General features: G+C 35.4%; 1 pseudogene; it reads right to left on the bottom strand.

Moving 5' to 3' along the window:
• Window positions 1–19,652: 19,652 nt before the first annotated feature.
• Window positions 19,653–19,771, bottom strand: LOC112482248 (annotated as a pseudogene).
• Between the last annotated feature and the right edge of the window lie 1,258 nt (window positions 19,772–21,029).

Raw genomic sequence — 21,029 nt, 5'->3', positions numbered from 1 at the left:
GAATTTTGGAAATATTGCCTATCCGATGATTCCTGTTATGTAGAAAGAGGCAGTCACTTACGTATTTAAAACTAAGTGAGAACTACCTTTAGATACTTTGAAAATAAATTGGCATTATTATTGGAACAGATATGGAAAGGTGAGTGATGGGACTGAAGAGAGAGGAAACTCAGCCTCCATTGCTGAAAACTTGAAGCTCATCTGTCTCTGATGTTACCACGATGAACAAATATAGAAGTTTCTTCTCTTCCTCACCCTGTGCACCCTATTCAGGCTGGTTTGCCTTTGTGTAACTGATTTTTCCCATTAAGATTGCCTTTTATCTTTTCATTTTGGAAAACATGTGTGTAAGGAATGGAGTAGGAAGCAGTTAGAGGAGGGTGACACTTGTGTGAAAATAGAGAATATCATTACTATTTTTGGCACCAGTTCATTTAGAATCATCAGGAAATCCTCAACTGCATTTCATCCTTTCTTTGTGAGGTTTTTTTGTTTGTTTGTGTTTATTTCCTAATTTGATTCCATTGACTTTTCCTCACTCAGTCATTACTGTATAACAGACTGATGACTCTGGACCAGATTCTCGACAGAATCTGGTAGAGAAAGCAATTATAAATACCTTAAACTAAAGGGGGAAAAATATATATATAGTAATGGCTACATGTGTGATAAGGGTTTCCTTTATGTAGTCATGAAGCTATTTTTAGAAAATTTTGTTAACTGACCTATCTAGAGAAGTGTCTTAAAAGCTTTTATTAATTGATCCATTCACCATTTCTCTTCTATTGATGCTGTATGCTGATTACTTGAGACTGGCAGTAGCTATGTAGATGGAATGTTTAATTGTTTATTTTGGCTTATATTTCATATTTTCAGTATCTCCATTAGACTCTCTTTTCATCCATCTTGCTCACTGTCTCTATTTCTCTCTTCTTTCCAGCCTTCCAGCTAAGTATCTTATTCTAAGCATCAAATGGCAAATTCTTTTTCCTATTTCTTTAGCTAAATAGGTTGATTCTTATCTCCACTTAAATCCGAGAAGACATTAGGAACGTGGCTGCCTTGGCAGAATAAACAGAAAGCCATCTCTGATCGTTACCTCCCCTATGGACAGGCTACACTAGAAGATAATTTCCGTCTTTGGTCACTTATCAGCCCATTAACAGATTTCCGATGTGTCGCTACTTTAAAGAATCCATCAGGATATAGATCAGGAAACGCAAACAGAAAACTGCACAATTACTGGTGCTACCCAAGTGAATCCTTGGCACACCGTTTTTATATCCCTTCAGTGAAAACAGAATCCACAAGGAGTGATTTCATATTTTAATGTACGCTTGTTACCTTAAAGTTTTTGTGTGTGTGTGCCAACAGGCATTTGGGGGACAACACAAAGAATGAATCTACTCACTGTATTAACGGAAAATGTTTAGGCTCTAATTAGTATCCACACTATTAAACTCAATGATTAGCTATTGAGATGCTATAGAGAATATGAAAATATATATAGCCATCTTCAAAAGCATGAAAATCTAATTACTTGCTTACCCCAGAGTGATGGCCAAACTTTGAGAGAGGTGTAGAGCCTGTCCCCTTACCACGTGCCTCAGCATGACTGATTGTCATGATTCAGTATTGAGGTTGACACCCCACCCCCAACCACTTTGCCTTTCATCACCTAAAGCTCTCAGCCAGAAAGTGGCGACAGAGGCGGGCCGGGTTGTATGTCAACAGATTATCAGGATGTTTAGTAATATTCCTTTGCTGGGAGCCTTTTTAAATCCCTGCATTGGCAATCCTAAAGCTCTGTTGATTTTTGTTACTTGCTGATAAGGCTTTTAATGGCCAAAGCCTGATATATTTTTAGATCTTTTGTCACCATGGGTCTCCTGTCACTCAGTGAGGTTGAGATCAGCAGGCTATTAGTTTGTCCAATGTATAATCTCAAGTCCCATGGAACAAGGGCTTGTAGCAAGGAGGCCTCCTGAATCTGAATTTCACTTTTGATTTTCATTCATAGAGCACGGTCATCTCTGCCTTTAAAACTGAAGTGGAAATCATATGTATCTGGAGCTGTGCTGGAACTTTTTTAAGAAAAATATATTTTAAAGCATCTCGCTATTTTTCATTAAGATTTTAATATATATAATATATATATATATATATATATATATATATATATATATATATATATATATATATTTTCTTAACACATCCAAATATAGTTCAACTACTTTTAAATTACTGATTAATTCTTTTTCCCCCCAAGAGAGGTCATTAGACTCTCTTTTTAATTTAGATTGCAGCACTTCTTTAAGATAAGAGTGTGCAGATCATCAGAGAAACTAGATGAATGATAGAAAAAAAAATACCTTCATCACATCCAGAAACATTGAGCCAGTGTCCTTTAAGAGATGCAATATGGAAACAATCCCTTGGTCACCACTGAAATGGTTTTTAACTGGCGATTTTTGTTAATGGGATACATCCCTATCTTTAGTCTCCCATTTGTAACCGTGGTTCCTTCTTGCCCAGGAGAATAGAAGAGTAGAAGAGAGTATGGAAAAGGAATTTGAAAAAATTTCACTGGAGTAGTTCACTGGGAAAGGAATAACTATAGATATTCAGAAAGAGAAAAGGAAACATTGACGAAGCAATCAATCGGAAAAGGTAAACACACTGCGAGTTTGACATAGGATGCGAACACATGGCAAACCTTAGTTTCCATAAGAGTGAAAAAGAGATATCCTGTTAAGTATGAGACTTCTGCTTAAAGAGTATTTTTTTTAACTTTTAAATTACAAAATATCAAACTGTAAAAAAGGTAGAGTGATTCTACCCTCAGTGGTCTGCTTTGAAAGCAAATTTTAAAGATAGGCTTGCCCCAGGATGGCAGGTATCATAGTGGGCAGGACACGGTCGAGACAAAAAGGGTCATTGTGTTGAAATGTAATGAACAAAACCCATGTAGAGAATAATGAATGTGTTAATGCAAGATACAATAAGGTCTTAGAATAAATAACTCAATTGGATGAAAAAGCCCTTTAAATAAAAAGTGCTAACATGATTTGAAGACATTGATTGTGAAATGTGATGAGGATTATACACAAAAGTTTCCTGGAAAAATCAGCCGGTATAGCCTAAAACATATGACCTCATCCAACAGTTCATTTTCTTTCACTATAAAAATACATCCTCCCTTTTACTAAATTTTAGCTACGTCTTCCTACAAAACCTAATCCATTTTCAATGGACAGCTACCTAACTTTCAAGAACTAATAATTATTCATTTCATCAAAAGCTAAAGAGACACAAAGAGAGAAAAATATTGCAGTAACCCTGACCTCGGGGAAGGTGCGGGGCACAGGAAGTCCTCGGCGAAGGAGTGAGTTACTAGATGAATGAAAGCAGGGAGTTACAGTAGCAGGTGGAGCAGACTCCATCCCATCTGCTCACCAGGGATTCCGTTCTCTACACTGAGTTCACTCCGATTTTCAAAGGAATAAAATCATATATAAGTTTGGAATGCTGCACGAACAGCACATTTTCCCCCCTCAGCATCTGACTGAAGTCCAGCCATACAAATTCTCTACTGGTGATTTTCTCTTTAGCAGCTCTACAGTGGTTCCTGTCAGTTCCCCAATAGTGAAATTACACTCGCTAATGATGACTTTGATATTGCCGAAGCTCACATTCAACTTTTTGGTGGTGGATTTCTCTGACAAAGTAAATTACGATTATACAGAAAACCTCCTTTTGAGCAGCCACACACTATTTGGTGTCCCATCTTTTTTTATACCTCCTCGGTATTTCCTTTGTTATGATTATCCTAAGAAAAATAGTTATAAAAGAAATGCTGAGAAAGTCACTGGAAAGCTAAGAGGCGAAATATATTTTGTTAAACATGCATTATTTTAACATAATTTATTTTTATATATCTGCCCTTTAAATAATCTAGTATGTATATAATGACCATTTTATATCTATGACCATATACTCTATGAAATATATAACAAATAAAACATATAGCATGCCATTGAAATACTCAAAACCTCATTATAAGGCAAAGTATATATATGTATATATGTACATATATATGTAAAATACCTTAAGAACGATTACAGTGAGGATAATAGGAGATTTAAGCAAGTGTATAACACATAAATTGTGTGCTTCGGTATTTAAATGGGATAATATTAGGACATCATGAAGACAGGTTTATCTGTAAAAATATCCTAGATGAGATAAAAATTGAACCATATAATTCTAGAAAATCATGTAAATAGATTGGTTAAGATAAGCAAGGACATTCTGTCAATGAGAATGACTTGTGTAAGTTACTAGGATAAAAATTGAGGGGTAGAAGCTGACTGATCTAATAGTTTTCTAAGCCCATTAAATATTTCTAAATAAGATACTTTAGTGTGTTAAGTTTAACCATATTGAATGTTTTGAGTTGTATTCTAGTGAACAACTTTAAATGAAGGATTTGCTTTTAATGAGGCATTTGCATTTAATCATAAATTGGGAATGCAGCATCTTTAACTCGGTTATTTCTTTTGGAATAGGTTCTTTCGGGGCTTTATGCTTATCCTGTAGTAAAGACACAGATTCTTCAAAATATATTTCAAATGTAGAAGATAAAAGAAATACTTATTTACAGAGAAACCTGGGAAAAAACAGTACTTACAATAGCAAACCCAGAGTTCTGTAATAAAAATTTCAAAAATGTTATTAATCCATTTACAACAGCTCCAGAAGACTATTTTTAAAAGAAAGTCAGAGACAGAAATTTTAGAAGAGTGATTCACAAGACAGAAGCTATTGATAGAGAAAAGCTGGAGTTCTGAGGAACGGATGAGTCAGAAGCAAATTTAGGCGTAGTACATCAAAGAAAGTTTTAAAAATTTATCATTTGTGGGAAACTGTCATTTATTCTAGCCATAACAAGCAAAAGAAAAAATAAGAAAAAGAAGAAAATATATTTACATTGAATTAAACATATTAACAAAAATCCTTGATAATTTTAAAACTTGCTGGCCTCTTTTTTTTAAAATAATAGCTTTACTGAGATAATAAAAGTCATCTTTGAAAATTATGCAGTTCCTTGGCTTTTTTTATATTCAGTCATGTGGCCATTACTGCTATCTAATATTAGGACATATTCATCGAGCCAAAAGGAAACCCCACATCATTAGCAGTCACTCTCCATTTTCTCCCAATTCCCAATGCCCCATCCCTAGTCAACCACGAATCTATTCACAATCTCTGTGGAGTTCGATATTCTGAATATTTTATATAAATAGAACCATGCAGTATCTGGTATCTGGTGTTTTGTTATCCAATTTTTTTTTTTTTTTTTTACTTAGTATGTTTTCAAAGTTTATGCATGTTGTAGCATATATCAGCATTTCATTTCTTTTTTTTTTTATTACCAAATTATATTCCATTGTATGAATATACCAGAAATTGTTTATCCATTCATTGGCTGATGGACATATGAGTTGTTTCCACTTTAGAATTCGGCTAGAAACATTTGTGTACAAGTTTTTTTGTGGATATATTTTCATTTCACCTGGAGATACACCTAGGAGTAGAATTGTCTTGCCTCTTTTTGAATTACAAAAAATAAAAAATAAATAAGTAAATAAACAAACAAATAGCATGGCCTGTATTTTAACTAAAAACAAAAAATAAAAATAAACTTTAGACATAGTTTGTGGTTATTACAAAGATCCTCAGTGTTCTAGCTTTATAATGCTGTAACATTAAAATTGACATTCTGAATTATAATCTTCACACACTCTAGGGGCATCAGACTGTCAGAAAGATATTGGATTATTTGTTTACCACATTATACTCCCTCAAGCTGAAAACTGGAACAGCAATTTTTTAAAAGTTTCTGGCAATAAGGTTTAAAACAAAATGTAATTGAAATTAAAAATATAAACAAAATTTAAGGGGCTTCTCTTATTTAAAATGGTGACCACACTGATAATATTGTTTAATGAAAAATTCATTTAATGAGGAAAATATTCAACATACATTTTAAAAAATGTAGATTGGCATAATAGTATTCGCGTCATAGCCATAACTGGTATTTGTACTATAACACCAGTATCTAACCAGTATCTGATCACTCTAGTGAGATCGAAGCAATATGTGTGAGGGGAAATGTGTGCTGCATTGTTGTGGATGTTCTCGGATCAAAATTTGCTAAAATGCAATATTTTTAAGTGATGTATAAGATCAAACATGATCCTACAAAGAGATCCACTCTCTTAACAAATTTCTAGTATACGAGGTAGTGTTATTAACGGCAAGCATACCTCATTTAATTGCAATGCGCTTTATTATGCTTCACAAATATTGCATTTTTTTTACAAATTGAAAGTTCGTGACAACCCTACATTGAGCAATTTTTCAGTGCCACTTATTTCGACATCATTTGCTCACTTCATGTCTCATGTCACATTTTGGTAATTCTCACAATATTTACAACTCTTATTGTTACATTTATGATGGCGATCTATGCCAGAGATCTTTGACGTTACTATTGTAACTGCTTTGGGGCACCACAAACAAGATGGCGAATTTAATCGATAGATGTGGGTGCTCTGCTCCGCCAACTGGTGGTTCCCTGTCTCTCCTCTTCTGCTGGAGCCTCCCTATTCCCTGAGATACAACAATATTGAAATTAGGCCAGTTAATAATCCTAATGTGTGTTCAAGTGAAAGGAGGAGTTGCACGTCTCTCATTTTAAATCAAAAGCTAGAAATGATTTAGCTTAGTGAGGAAGGCAAGCCAAGAGAAGCAGAAAGGCTAGGTCTCTTGCACCAAAGAGTTAGCCAAGTTGTGAATGCAAAGGACACATGAAAGATAAGAAAGCAAAACGGCCATATTTCTGACCTAGAAAAAGTTTTAGTGGTCTGGATCAAACCAGACACAATATCCCCTTAAGCCAAAATCTAATCCACAGCAGGCCCTAATTCTCTTCAATTCTTTGAAGTCTGAAAGAGGTGAGGAAGCTGCAGAAGAAAAGTTTGAAGCTAGCAGAGGTTGGTTATTGAGGCTTAAGAAGCCATTTTCATAACATAAAAGTGCAAGGTGAAGCAGCAAATATCGATGTAGAAGTTGCAGCAAGTTATCCAGAAGATTTAGATAAGATAATTAATAAAGGTGGCTACACTAAAAACAAATTTTGAATGTAGATAAAACAGCTTTATATTGGAAGAAGGTATTGTCTAGGAACTTCCCAGCTAACGAAGAGAAGTCAACGCCTGGCTTCGGAGCTTCAAAGGACAGGAGGACTCTCTCATTAGGGGCTGACGCACTTGCTGACTTTAAGTTGTAGCCGGTGTTCACTCAAAAACCCTAGGGCCCTTAAGAATATGCTACATCTACTCTGCCTGTGCTTTACAAATGGAGCAACAAACCTGGATGACAACACATCTGTTTATAATGTGGCTTACTGAATATTTTAGGCCCACTGTTGAGACCAACTGCTCAGAAAAAAAGATTCCTTTCAAAATATTGCTCACTGACATGCACCTGGTCACCCAAGAGCTCTGACGAAGATGGACAATGAGATTAATGTTATTTGTATGCCTGCTAATACAACATCCATTCTGCAGCCCATGAGACAAGAAATAATTATGACTTCCAAATTTTATTTAAGAAATAGTTTTCATAAGGCTGTAGCTGCCATGGATAGTGATTCCTCTGATGGATCTGGGCAGTGCACATTGAAAACCTTCTGGAAAGGCTTCACCATCCTAGATGTCATTAAGAACATTCATGATTCATGAGAAGAGGTCAAAATCCCAACATGAGCAAGAGTTTAGAAGAAGTTGATTCCAACCCTCATGGATGACTTTGAGGGCTCAAGACTTCAATGGAGGAAGCAACTGCAGATGTGGTAGAAGTAACAAAAGAACTAGAATTAGAAGTAGAGCCTAAAGATGTGATTGAATTGCTGCAGAATTAGAAGTGGAGCCTGAAGATGTGATTGAATTGCTGTCATCTCGTGATAGAGCTTTAACCAATGCTGTTTCTTATAGAAGAGCAAAGAAAGTGGTTTCTTGAGATGAAATCGACTTCTGGTAAAAATGCTGTGAAAAATTACAACAAAGGATTTAAAATATTACATAAACTAGTTGACAAAAAAGTGGCAGTGTTTAGGAGGATTGACTATCATAGTGAAAGAAATCTTACTGTCAGTAAAATGCTATTGGTATAGAATCATTTGCTACAGAGAAACCGTTCATGAAAATTTAAGAGTCAACAGATGTGTCAAACTTTATTATCACCTTATTTTAAGAAATTGTGACAGTCACCTCAACCTTCAACAACTACCATCTTGACCACTCAGCAGCCATCAACATCGAGGCAAGACCCTCCACCAGCAAAAAGAGTATAACTTGCTAAATGCTCAGATGATGGTTAGCATTTTTTAGCAATAAAGTATTTTTAGTTAACTTAGGTACATAATTTTTACACATAATACTACTGAACACTTAATAGACTACAGTATAATGTAAACATAACTTTTATATGCATTGGGAAACCAAAATATTTATTTGACTTATGTATTTTGATATTCGTTTCTTTGCCATGTTCAGGAACCAAACTTACAATATCTGTAAGTTATTCCTGTATAGATATCATGTAAATTAGATCTCTAGAACTTATTCATCCTACATAACTGACCAACATCCTCCTGTTTTTCCCACCTCTCGACCCCTGAAGGTGATGGTGGTACCAGAATGACTCACAAGTTAAAGCTACAAATTACTGTGGGTCATTTTTGGAGAACATTTGAATTGAAGTGATTTTGTTTGTTTGCTTTGTCTTTGACAAAATTTTTACTGGATTCCTTGTTTTGTTTTATTAGCCTGGATTCCAAGCAAGTTCACTGGATGACTGCTTCCTATCTGTGGAAGTCACTTGGATAGTTCCCTCAGGGCCTTTATTCACAGAAGCCAGAGCCTCAAATATGACTTACCTCTTAACCTGAGAAGTATGTTATGCCTCTTACATTTAAACTCCTTTACCACTTTTATTTTTTACGAGTGTTTCTCAATTTTGGCTTCCATTGGAATCACCTAGAAAGCTATAAAGATATGATGCCTGAGCTCACATGTGAAGATTCCTATTAAATTGGTCTAAGATGTGGCCTGGCATCAGGATTGTCAAAAATTACTAAGGTGTCGCTAATGTACAGCCCATTGTTGAAAATCACTGCCTTGGCTAAACCCAGCTGTATGCAAAGTTCTCTACCTTCAAAATGAAATGCTACTGGAGAAACTCACCCATGAAATTTTATTATTAATCCATGACCTTGAAAGAGGTTTCAACACTGCCAAACCATGCTACTCTAATTCTCTGATTGACACATTCATGTTCTATCAAAACATGTTTTTAAAGCTTTTCCACTTGATTTAATTTTAAGGCCCAGTGCATATCAATACATGTTTGCCTCTTTATTCCTAGAGAAAATGAAGCCATTAAAACATAATCTTCTCACTCACAAACATTAAATCCTACACTATCACACCCATTGTGTTTTCCTTTCTTCCTATGATAATGGCCAAGTGGCTTCTCTTTCTACATGAGGGTGTTTCCCTAACCTGTGCTTTCAATGCATCCATCCAGTTCCATCCCTCCCTTGATATATAAACCACAGCTCATCAACTAGCTCCTTCCCCAATATTTCAACAAGCTTATATTCAGCCTATGTCCCCTCTAGTAACACCCTATATCTCTCTTCTTTGTCTTCTTAAATCCAATGGACATTTTTACTCTCATATTACTTTATTTAAGAGTGTTGAATACATACTTTAAAGATTCCCTTCTCTTGACTTTCATGAAACAATATTCTCTTGTTTTATCTCCTACCTGTCTGGTCTCTCTGTCCCTGTCTTTGATTATGTCCATGAGCCTCTACCAAACCTGTATTTATTAGTTACTCGAATCCTAAACTTCTCTTGTGACTTTACTCTCTCTTTAGGCAATCACATCTACGTCCACAATGTCAATTCCCACCCACATAATTCCAAAATTTATATATCTCCACCAGACACTTTCTCTTCTAAAAATTTTTCTTTTTTTACCTTTGAATCTCTAATGTTTAAAGAGCAAGAAAGGGTCTAGATTTTACTTCACTCACAAGTTAACAACTTAATTTGTCACAGTGAATGAGCAGAAATGCCTGGGGTGCATGACAGATGGTCTTTCTCAAAATAAGGCATCTTAATTTTCTACATATCTGGAACATTGAACTTATCTCAGTCTCTCAAACTCATGCTATGTCTTCCAGTGCAGGACCTTTGCAGAGGTGGAATTCTTTTGATGCCAAGAGTTCAGTGTCCACTGTAGCAGAATCAAGTGAATATCAAGGTGGTTTGTATTTGTTGAAGAAAGCGGTATTAAAGTGAAAAAGGATCTGAGAGCAAAAGGAAAACAAAAGCTTTATTCGATGGGGGAAATGTAAACCATATCTACAACTTCTATTGAAAAGTCTCTGAGATGAAAACAGGCTATTGATTTAAATTGAAATCCATATTTACCATTAATGTTTGTACTTTGTTTCCTAGTGTTCCAGAGAGGTATCACTCTATTTTTTCTTTATCTACAAAATTGTGCATGGTCCTCACATTGTTTCATAAACAGATTCCCAATGAATGGCCTAAAAACAATGTGGAAACACACTGCCATTTTCTCATTTCTAAAGAAAATTATTCAGTTCTGAACTTCCTCTGTGGCATCTCACAGGATAGCTATTTACCCCAGGCTAAGCTGTGGAAATGGATCGTGAGCTTTTTCAACCTACTGTGACTCTTTCTACCCCCTGCCTTAAATATGGACCCCTGCTTGGGACTGTAAAACTTCACTGAGGCAGGGAAAGAATGTTAACATACTCAGAAAGACGCAAGTCAAGGCAATTAAAAGAAATCCCCTCTAATTATTCTTCTGAATCCATACAAACTGAATCAACAGTTCCCACTTTAAACTCGACTACGACAGTCTTGCCAATGCCTTACTGTTGTCTTTGCTGACAATTCATTTAGAAGTATTCTAGAAAGTTTATTTAATGGCATAGTTTCTTTAATTTTTACTTACGGGCTTGTGATTTTTTCTCTTAGCTCTAAGAATTTCAGGATATAATATATTTTGCAGGTGTAGAATGTCTTTTTTAATTTAATATTTGCTGTTACTTGCACATTTAAAAATAGATCCCTTACTTTTATATTTGTACATCAACTGCTTTCTCCAGCTACCATTTTACCTTTTTCTCTAGACTAAAATTGATATTGCCACCCCACTCCCCAGAGCATAACATGGCTTTACTAGCATTAAGACATAATTAAGAGACTGAATTCAGTGTTTTCTGGCTTTCTAATATTGGCTCTTTAAAATATAAATTTAGTTATGAGGCTCTGCCCCTGAGGGGAAATACCAGTGACAACCTAATCAGTTTCTGGCAGTTAAGTTTCAAATAACACTGGGGTTTCTGTGTTGGTTCTGGGCAATTTTTCTGCTGCCAGTCAAGCATCTTCCCTTAGATGCATCTTTTGTCAAACCCATGTAAGGGCAGACTGTTGATTGACAATATAAGATTTGATTCATCGATATGATGCCAGATCCATGCACAAACAACAAGGACTTTTGAGTAACAATTTCGGAATGATAGAATTCTAATGTTTGAATATTTTAATACACATTTAACTAGAATCATATATACACACTTCTTACCTACTGCTGAGCATATCTTGGCATTTAAAATGAAAGTGTTAATGATGAGGATCGAAGCTTTAGGACAGAGGTTAATAAAGATAAAGGAGTGATTTGAATTTATAAGGGGAGGGTTCAGTAATTAAAGTTAGCACAGCTGTGGCGATGTTAAAGATGATATGGTAATGAGATTTCATCACAATAAGGCCCTGGCACCCCTGCTCACAAAACCTTCTCGGTGGTAACGTGACCATGCCTACTTTAGAAATGAAGAGACCTGAGAGAGAGCCTGAGCCACACGGCACCCATTGCAGGGCTAATTTTCTCTCATAACAGTGTGAGGGCCAGAATGACCCACGGTGGAGAGACTTTTTTTTTAATGAACATCTCCTATATTCTACAACACGACTCTGGAAGCTACATCTGCTACATATTTGTAATGAAAATTCATTAATGCAGTGTCATTAATACTCTAATCTAAATAAAATTTCTGTTCCTGGGAGCCCCCAAGTGGCTGCCCTAGTATACACCTCCCCAGTTAAAATGATTTAGTATATTGGTAGGGTCCATTTAATAGTTCGTTATATTTTTCTCTCCCCTCTCCCTCACCTCATTTAATCCATGAGGGGAACGATGTTCAACACTGTATAAATAATTTTCATGAGGGCCTCGGAAAAGAACAAAATGATGTTTCCAAAGTCTTCACATACAATTTGAGATACTTTTTCTAAATAATATAAGAGAATGCACCAAGGACGGCACCCAAAATGTGATGTAATTGAGAGGTAACAATAGGTAAACATTATTTTGTATCGAATAGAGTTTTTTAATACTATTTTAGTTTGACATTCTATAAACTTTGTTTCTAATATCAACAAAAATTTACTTGCTTTTTAAATTATTTTTCAAATCTCTGGACTTATAGAAGTTGGAAGAGACAATTTTTATTCAATCCTTGCTTGCCAATAAATATCAGCAAAATATTTTTTGCAATTTTGATCCTTTCCTGAAACTCTATCTTTATTAAAAAGTAAATAATAATTTTAAACTTTAAGTCAAATTAATTGTATTGTGAAATCAAATTGATGGCTTTGCCAAAAAAAATTTAAAAAAAAAAAGGTATAACGCAGACAAGCATAAATTAAATATATCTCAATATATCTATTGAGATTCATTTGCTACAAAATGTCTGTGTGCATGTACATGTTTTCAATATATTTACTGTACAGTTTTTCTCAATAACAATCTATTTTTAACCCATATTTCTCTAAAATGAAAAAGAAATACACTAGATCTTCTGCAGGAGCAGTGTCTTTTATATCAATAAATCACTGAACATATATTTGATAATATATTTCATTTATTAGACTCTTATTCTACATATTTTTTACAATTAGAAATTGATCATGAATTACACTGGCTGTATTATATATTTATATTCTGTAGTATTTAGCAATTTAAGTAATTCAGTTTACTCATAACTATAATAGCAATGATCTTAATGAAATAATTCTGTATAATACCATGTTATACGGTGTACCGTTAATGGTAACCCTAAGTTACTGCTATGTCCTAAAGGTTTATGTGGACTTTAGTTAGAGTCAACTCATTTGTTTTTTTCTTCTGGCTCTCTCCCATGAATCTATGGGGCTGGACTGGGCACAAATTCAAATTAGAGCCATCACACTGGACTCAGAATAGTGTTTCAGGACTTTTCTAGGGGATGAGCATCATGCCTGGGGACCTCTTTCTCTAGGTGTATTCTCCCCAGAGATGCTCTTCCGTCGCTCTTGAAAAAAGATTCCTAAGTCTTTTCCACCAATCCCCGCTACATTTAGGTACCAGGTAAACTTAAGCTAGGCTTTGTTATGTGACCTAGAGAAAATCATCTTAAATTCCTGAGCTTCATTTTAAAATGAAGTAGTAGTATTACACAATTCTAAATCACTTTCCATTACATTCAAAGAAATATATTTTAACACCATCTAGGAGATTATATCAAACATGAATATTATATTTAACAAATACTCTGAGCATCACCATGTACCCAGCAATGTTCTCATCTCTGAGAATCTAGAGAAAAAAAAGGTCCCCGAATTTGTAGAACTTATAGTCTACTATAGTCAGCACATTCCTGCACCCCAAAACAATTTTCTCCAGTTTATCCCTAATTAGGCACTGTAGTCTGTGCAAGAAATTTCAGCTGACTTTAACCATTTTCTTAACAGCCTCTCTTGAGTCGAACATCTAACATCAAACTTCACTTTGAAGCACCTAAGGAAAAGAGGAACGTGTAAAAACAACAAAACATGTTTGTAAAACAATCACCATCAGTATAAAAAGAAGCCATACTAAATCTGTTTGAATTCAGTAGGTTTAAGTTTTCATTCAGCAACAACCAAAATCTCATATGTCAAAACATCAGTAAATAAAATCCCTAGGTACATATCAACCTGAATTTGCAGAACTACATTACAGAGGAATGACACTTAGATCCATTTTATACATATTTTTAATATTTCAAAGAAGAATATAAGAATGATATTAGCCTACTAAATTGTAAATGATGGATCAGCAGTCTCGTTCCCACTTACCAAACCTTATACATCTTCTGCTTGCTGACAGCTTACACTTTGGAATGGTTGTCTATGAATTACTCTTAAGCAACTGAGCTGTCTAAGCCAGATATGCTTTTCTGTCGTTTCTTTCCTAGCGATGAAGCGTGCTTCTTCCTCAGGGTCTCTTTTGAAAATGCTATCCTTTTCTCTATTTCTCCCTATGATTTCTTTCACTTGTGAGAAATGTAAGAAAAAGTTATTAGAATAATCTCATGTTTCCAGAGGGGCACGTAATATTTATAGTCTAAGGACACTACCACATGTTGCCAAGAAACCTCTCCAAAGTTGTTAGTTCCTTCTTATGGTTAACTAGCCAGATATTGGGCATCCAAGGAAAATTGAGCCAGGAAACATATTTTAAAAAGAATAGAAATTATTTTAGTGTTCAAAAGCAACATATAATCTCATAGATATTATCCAATTCTGAAAAACTTGCACAGAAAAAAAAACTATTTTAACTCTAAAATATTTTTTTTTTTGTATATCCAATGAAGATAATTGTTCTATAGAAAAAAAGAAACGGGAGACAGAGTGGTAATAGGTAAGAATACTTATTATGTACCAAGTACCTTACATATAGTATTTCGTTAACTCCTCAATATATATCATATGTAATATGTAATATTTATATATTAAGACATGAAAATTCAAACAGGTAATATATCTCATTAAATTTTCTGTAGTTAGTATGTGGTAAAGGCTGCAGCCTACGCTCTTGCTTCATGTTACCACCTCTGGAAAGCACTGTCCACCTGTCCGTGCCAGCTAAGAGCACTAGAAAAGAAAGATGCCCAACAGGCAAAATCCTAAACATAAATTTTAACAGGAAAAAAATCCTTCATAAAATTTTTGAGAGGAAAAAAATCTATTTCCTATCAAAGAAAATGCTCTTGGCTGCACATTGCGAAGAGGACCTGAGGAACAAGAAGCACTAGCTCAGCCAGCAGGTTGGTGAAGCAGGTGTGCGAGCATCTGATTGACGCTGTGTCAAGAAAAGCCATTTTTCATATTTGGGAGTTTTCCAAAAGACATAAAACATTGTCTTTTTAATCACATGTACACCCTAGAATTTATTAAATTTTCACATTTTTTTAAATGTTAGCTAGTAGAGATAGTTTTAGAAACTATAGCTCTTACACACACACACACACACACACACACACACAAAACCGTGCCAGATCTCAGAATGTAATAAGTGTAACATCCTCACCAGCAACAAATGAAGGAAATGTACTCTTTAAGATCTGAGTTAAAGATCCTCCCAGAGTTTTGAGAAAACAAGCTCCAGGACCCATCACAACGGAATTCTTAAACTGCATGCCAGTGGACTCTGAGCCAAATTGTGAAATATAAGAACTAAAATATGTGAATATAAATATGTAGAAATAAAACGGAGCTACACTCATCTGAACTTATGAAAGGTAACGCTAGTAAGTTTATGGCATAGGAGCTTTATTCTCACCAACAATGTCCTTGAAAAGGAAAAAAAAAAAAAAGGTGAGACAGTTTAAAAGTTAGATGCTGGCTCCCAAGTAGCAATGATTAGATTTATATGTCTGATAACTGTGTTTGGCAAGGGAGCTGCTCATTATCCTGAAAATTTTGCAAATGCACCTCTGTAAACATGTTCCTTTTGAAATCTTAGCAGAATTTTGCCCACGGAATTTAAAAATATAATCCTGAAGGTGAGTTTTTAAATATTTCGAGCATCTGATTAATTGTAAAGGCCACCCATGTTTTATTTAAGTTAATGCTTAAATTATATTTCAGAACGAATGTGTCGATACACCAAGTGGTACCCACTGGTTTCATTTTCCAGTAAACCGTCATGGGAGCTATTTCTAAGGACTCTGCTCATAAAAAAAGGCTCCTTTCTGTCTGATAGCATATTATTACTATAAATGCAGAGATTCCTTAAGTAGTCAAAGCCATCCACAGATTTCCTAAGTGCCTATTAAAAACTGCTTTAGCCTTTGCTTTGCTTTTGTTGTTGCTATTATTGTTGTTGTTACAGTGATGGTCGTAATTGTTGTTCACTGAAAAAAAAAAATGTTCTTACATACATGGAGAAAGAGACCTGGAGTGGGGGATGGACATATGCTTTTTTGTGAATTTTGCTCTCACTTCTCCCACTATTTTCTTCTTATTTATTGGACTGGCTCGGCAAGGGCGAAACAAAAGGAATGAACATTCATTTGAGTACTCTCTTTTATTTATGTTAACATTTCATCATATGCTGTTTAACAATTTACTAAATGTTTATTATGCACAGTGTTGCATTCTCAAGGGAATAAATAAGTTTCTGTCAGCACTTCTTTTATGAAATCCTATTTTGGTTGTAGATTTTAAAAATTCATAATAAACATTTCCTTCAGGAAGAAGCCAAGAAAGGAAGTGCTTTGACACTGTTGATAAGTGAGCTTGTAACTAAAAAAAAAATGGAAAACAAACACAGCATAAATATTCACTGCATGTATGTATGGAGAGAGGGAGAGGAGAGAGGGAGGGGAAGAAGTAGAGAGGAGAGGTGATTTACAGAACAATGAATGTTTTGTATACTACAGTAATGGTGGAAGATTAACTCCTGGATGCTGTGGATAAAATAAAAAGCAGATCTATCTGACAGTTTCAGTGTTAACATTCTCACAGTTACGTCACCAGTTATACTTGCAAAATAGCAATGGAAAACCAGAGAATGGACTAGACAATGCTCAAGTTTCTCTCGGCTTCAAGTTTTTATTATTCTAGTATATTAAAAGGAAAATAGAATGGAAAATAAATGTCAAATAAATGTCAAAAGATGACAATCTCTAGTACTCATAATATATACACTATATCATTTGGTGAATATGGATACACACACGCGCGCGCGCGCGCACACACACACACACACACACACACACACACATGTATATATAAGCCAAATGATATATATATTCTGTGATTCACCAGTTCTAAGCTATATACTGAAAAGAGAATGAAAATTTGGAAAGGGCCTGAAATCCTTGTCTTTACCTCTTTGTGATTCAAAGCTTTTTAAAAGGTAATGAGAACATTTATTAGTTGATTATTATTTGTCAAATACTCATATAAATCCTTTATCTATTAACTTACTTAATCTTTTAAACAAACTCGTAAGGTAAGTCTATCATAATAGTATCTTAATTTTTCAGACAGGAAAATTTAGAAACAGAGCAATTAGTAGTTTGCCAAGTTCACAGTGCTTCTAAGTGGCAGAGCTGGGCTTCCCAACCAGTAGTCAGGTTCAAGGTTACCCAGCACATCTGCCTAATTCTGTCTCTCCAAAGAGGGGATTGAGACATAGATCTCACTAACCAAATGTATAATTTATTAATATATGACCAAATGAAATTAAAAACAAGATATTTTTTCTGTCTATATAAAAAATTTCTGAATATGGAAATTTTCGAAAAAACTCTGACAAAAAATAAGCATCTCTGTAAGACCATGGTCTAGATATGACAGTTATTATCTTGGTGAATATTCTTGTAGTTATTTTTTATTTTATAGAGCATTACTTTAACTTATTAACAGAGTGAGCATTTTCCAACATCATTAAATTTTCATTGAGCGCATGCTTCCGAATAGTCACTTAATTGTACCCTAATTTATTTAATAATCGCCATTTTTTGGACAGAAAGACATAGCTGGTTTACTCAGGAGTCTCAATGAACATCTTTAAATAATCATATTCATTAATCAGTTTGTATTAGTTTTCTATGCTGTATAACAAATTTTAGTAGCTAAAAACAGCACATATTTATTCTGTAACAATTTCAATTGGTCAGAGAACAGACACTGCCTAACGGAGTCCACCACTCTGAGTCAGAGGCTGCAGTCAAGGTGTCAACCAGGCTGCTTTCTCATTTGAAGACTCGACTGGGAAGAAATTTGTTTTCAATCTTTGGCTGCTGTAGAACAGAGGCTACCCTCAGCCACAAGAGGTCATGGGTCACTCCCTCCCACGTGGCCCTTGCCATAGGCAGTTCACAAGTCACTTTGCTTGTTCAAGGCCAGAAAGAGAGTAAGAGGACTGACAAGAACAGTCTCATAATGTTACATAATCTTGGGCGTGACATCCTATCACCTTTGCCATATATCATAATATATTCATGAAGCTGACATCCAAAGCTTTTGCCACATTCTGTTGGTTAGAAGCAAATTGCAGGTCCCGCTCACTCTCAGGGAGCGAGTAGGTTACTTGGCGTGAACATCAGGAAGTGGTCCCCTGCTTCCCGACACCGCTGTGTTCATTCCCCCAGGAGCTTCCTAATACAGAGCTGTCCAAGCAAAAAGCATCTCAGTGACAAACCACTGATGCCGGTGAGGGCCTCTTTCTTAGTGACATTTAATTGGAGACTCAAACAGCTGTTAATGCCCTTGTTCAGGACACCTTGCTACGTGTGGCAAATCTCTCAGGAGTTCAGTGAGTGGTCACCTCATTCATCCAGTTTCTCTGACCCTGAGGGACGCCAGGTTTCAATGCCATCGGGGTTCCACTAGGTCAATTTCATGTGGAACACGTAATATCAGTCAGACTACACCAAATGTATTTTCAAAATCTGGTGGCAATCTATCTACCATTTTGTATGTCTTTGTAGCAAGTACCCAGATTACAAATCTCCATTGTTTAGTGAGATTATGTGATTAACATTACTTTTTTCTCTAAACAGCCAAATTTCTCCACACCTGTTAACTAGTACATCTTGTTATCATTTATTTACACACATATCCACTCCTTTGTTTAAATGCTTGAGTTACCTACTCTGTTCCAGCCACCTTGCCAGAAGCTGAGGAAGTAATGGTGAACGAGATAGGCTTACTGCCTCAAAAGGGTGAGAATCTGTTGGGGAACAGCACACAAGAAAGAAAAAACTAACTAAATAAACAACTGGAATAGTAAGTAACCACACGGTGATAAGAGAGATGAAGCAAACCCACAGAAGGGTGCTGTCAGAGCATGAGGAGAGGTTTATTTCTTTAGCGCATCCCAAGCAAAGAGGCCTAGGTGTAATCGTGTGAGTCTCTGCCCCAAAGGCTTTTCAGTTCAGGTGTTCAGAGAGCTCGCCTGACACTGGCTACACAGAAGCATAGTCTTTCTTCGTCCACCCCAACCGACCCATGCACACACATTCTCTTAAAACACAAGGCTATTCTGGATCCAGTAGACAAGTAGGAAAAATGAGATTATGAGACTGTTCCTTTCTCCCTCTCTCTCTACCTTAGAGACAAGGTCTTCTTATATGCAGAGACCTGCAGAAAACAGTGGGTGTTTGTTTTTTCCTACAGCACCCGGTCTTCCTAGGTGGTCTCCCATCCTATTACTAACCAGGCCCAACCCTGCTTAGATTCAAAGATCAGAGGAGATCAAACGTGTTCAGAGTGGCACAGCTGTAGACAACAGTGGGTGTTTAGATAAGTTCTTCAGGTCACTGAATACCTGCTTGACCTCTGCTGGAGTTGCACTGCTGTCCACTCTGGAGAAGGGCCTGGAGTGCACAGTGAGGTCACAGTCGGTATTCCCGAGCTAATAAAGAAACACCCGACCAAATCATCCTACCTGCTTCCCTTGGTGAAGGAACTACAGGCTTTCTTTAATAGGCTCTCTAAAATAAAAAATGCTTAATTTTTGGCAAGATTAAGCAACATGTAAAAGCAATAAAATTAATTATCATCTGGTCAAATCATCCCTTAACAGAAATCCCATATCTTTCTTCATTTTCGTGCAAGAGAGAACTTCATGGGTTTTTGATCCCTATTTCCCCTCAACACGCATTTCAAACTGGCATATGATATTCCAAAGCATAATTGAACAATTGTTGCTTAATGATTTGGTAATATTGCTCAAGATATCACAGAAAAATCTTTAATAATTCTATTTGATAATAGAATCATATGAAGAATCAAAATGATATAAGCAATGAAAAATATATAGAGGCTGAGTGTTTTCTAAGAGCATTTTGTTTCATTATAAGCCCACACATTAATTTGGAAAGAAAAGTTATCTTTACATTATTCAGTCTTGAGAAACATGGTATAGCTCTCTGTTTACCTAAATATTTCATCTCTCTCAGTAAAGTTTTATAAAGTTCTCCCTATAAGTCTTACCCATTTTCTTGTCAGGTTAGTTTTAAATAATATATGAGTTTTGTTGTTATTGTCACTATTAAGTAAAAACAGTGGTTTCCATTGTATCTTCAATGGCTACCAGTGATTTGGAAAGCAATTGACTTTTGCACATTTATCTTATATTTGACCAATATTAACTCTATAAAACTTTGACAGTCATGTGAATGAAAATAACATTGACAAAAAGCATGTCAAGGGTCATTAACGCTGGTTTCGATCTCCATTTTTACTGATTCGTTATTTCGGAGGGTATGTTTCATTTCTAAGTGGTTTACTTTGTTTAAAGTTTAGTATTACTTTTGAGTGTTAGGAAATATTGAGAAGAGTACAGAGATTTTATTTTTGATCTACCATAAGAATAAATTTTGTATTTGTCCCACAAGACTTATAACATCTTTCTTTTTATTCCTTCTATTCTGTCTTTTGCTGCATGGAATATTTCTTTACTATTTTAAAGTTTCAGGGACATGGAGGATAAACAATTTAAAATTTTAAAAAATCCACTTCTACATACATATCTTTGATTGA

The sequence above is a fragment of the Pteropus alecto genome, unplaced genomic scaffold (genome assembly GCF_000325575.1).
Source record: "Pteropus alecto unplaced genomic scaffold, ASM32557v1 scaffold35, whole genome shotgun sequence".
NCBI lineage: Eukaryota > Metazoa > Chordata > Mammalia > Chiroptera > Pteropodidae > Pteropus > Pteropus alecto.
The sequence above is the reverse complement of the archived record's forward strand: the minus strand, read 5'-3'. Positions and strand labels throughout refer to the sequence as shown.